The following is a 2,300-nucleotide window of genomic DNA, read 5'->3' on the forward strand; positions in this document are numbered from 1 at the left end:
TGATTTGCGATTCTGGGGATCGCGTTGCGATTTTTATTTCGCGTTGCGATTTTGTTGGTCATTTTGGCAAATCCAAAAAAAGTTGGTTAAAATCGTATATTATAACTTTTTTTTGGTCACTGAGGCGATTTTCTCTTTTGTTTATGCCCTTGCTTTGTTTGAGCGTTACGAGTTTCTGTTTCTTCTTCCTTTTGACCAAAGTTCACTACCTCGTGTGAATGGCAGCTATGGCATCTCATCTGTGAACAAGGAGCTCAGTTCACAATACAGGAAAAGAAATTCTAGCCTTAAAAAACATAGAGCTTAGCTTAGCTGAACCTGATTCTGATGGAAAACAAAGATAGCATTGGTGCTTCTGAAAATGGTGAAGATCAGCTGAGCAAGACACTTGCAGATAACAACAAGGGTGGCATTAAGGCACTGCCCTTCATCATAGGTAAGCTTTTTGATAGCTGTTGGAATCTTGGGTTTTGTTTTTCATTTTTGTTTAGGGTTATTACTTGACCCGTCGATGTTGCAGTGAATGAGATATGCGAGAAATTGGCAATGGTGGGGTTCAGTAAAAACATGGTTAACTACTTGACAAACTAGCTCCATATGCCATTAGCAAAAGCAGCCAACACTGTGACCAACTTCAATGGCACCTCGAGCTTGATGCCACTGTCGGGGCTTTCTTTGCTGATTCATATGCTGGGAAATTCTGGACCATCACTGTCGCAACAGCCATATACCTAACGGTAAGAATAGTTGGAGAAGAAGCATCAAGTTTACAGGCATATACCTAATGGGAAATTCTGATGTGGTAAGCAGGGAATGATAGTCCTAACACTCTCAGCAGCAATGCCACAGCTACGGCCACCACCATGTGAAGGTAACCAAGTTTGCCAAGAAGCCAATGGGATTCAAACGGCTATTCTCTACCTGGCTCTTCTGCTGGCTGCCTTGGGATCAGGTGGGATCCGGCCATGCGTGGCGGCGTTTGGGGTTGAGCAGTTCGTTGAGGAAGATCCTAGGCATCCTAAGAAAACTTGGGTGTTCTTTAATTGGTACTACTTTGCATTGGGAGCAGCGATATTGATAGCATCAACGGTGCTTGTGTATATTCAAGACCATGTAGGATGGAGCTTAGGCATTGGAATTCCTACCATAGCCATGGCTTTGTCCATCATCGTCTTCCTCATTGGTTACCCTCTTTACCGAAATCTGGATCCTGCTGGAAGTCCTTACACTTGTGTCTTACAAGTCTGTGTTTCCGCTTATAGGAAGAGAAAGATTCCCTTGGTTTCTGATCCTAAATTATTGTATGTCAAGTGTCAACGAGGTGCTTGATGCTTCAATTTCCACCGATGGACTGCTTCATCATACAAAACAATTCAAGTAATCACTTCCAATATTTATATAGTTAACCAATTGAACATATATGCGTGCAAAATGCAGATTTCTGGATAAGGCTGCCATTGTGACTGAAGAAGATGGTGTTAAATCGTCATAAAACCCGAATTTTTGGAGACTCAACACTGTCCATAGAGTTGAAGAATTAAAATGCATATTCAGAATGCTACCAATTTGGGCAGCTGGTATTCTGTTCGCCACATCCAATGCTCAAGAAAACACATTTTCGGTACAACAAACCAACACAATGGACAAACAACTGACCAAGTCTTTCGAGATTCCCTCCACTTCCATGTCCGTCTTCGCCTCGACGTCGATGCTCATCATGATAATCTTATACGATCATGTACTGGTTCATGTTGCCCGCAGGTCCACAGGGCTCGATCGGGGCATAAACTTTTTGCAGAGGATGGCCATAGGCTTTTTCATCTCAATACTAGCAACTCTGGTTGCCGGATTAGTTGAAGTGAAGAGAAAACATGCAGCCTCGGCAAGATGGCCTAATCTACAGCCCGAAATCAACAATTCCCATCTCAGTATTTTGGCTTGTTCCACAGTATAGCCTTTATGGAATTGCAGAGGCTTTCATGGTTATCGGCCAGCTCGAGTTTTTCTATAACCAAGCACCGGAGAGCACATTGTTCTGGACATCCATTTCAGCTGGGGACTACACAAGCACACTTTTGGTCACGCTAGTCCACAAGTATACCGACTGGCTTCCCATCAAGAACTTGAACAAGGGGAAGTTGGAGTATTATTATTGGTTGCTCACAGCTTTGCAGACTCTAAACTTTGTATACTACTTAATATGCGCAAAATTTTATACTTTCAAGGCTCTCAATGGCCACAAAATAGAGTATGACGAAAGGGTTGAACTCACTAGCCAGGTTTAACAGCGCCCTTTTATT

General features: G+C 42.8%; 1 pseudogene; it reads left to right on the forward strand.

Annotated features, from left to right (window-relative positions):
- The first annotated feature begins 327 nt into the window (after nucleotides 1-327).
- LOC120163036 lies at nucleotides 328-2,300 on the forward strand (annotated as a pseudogene).

The sequence above is a fragment of the Hibiscus syriacus genome, unplaced genomic scaffold (assembly GCF_006381635.1).
Source record: "Hibiscus syriacus cultivar Baekdansim isolate YM2019G1 unplaced genomic scaffold, ASM638163v2 tig00111427_pilon, whole genome shotgun sequence".
In the NCBI taxonomy this organism is placed as follows: Eukaryota; Viridiplantae; Streptophyta; class Magnoliopsida; order Malvales; family Malvaceae; genus Hibiscus; species Hibiscus syriacus.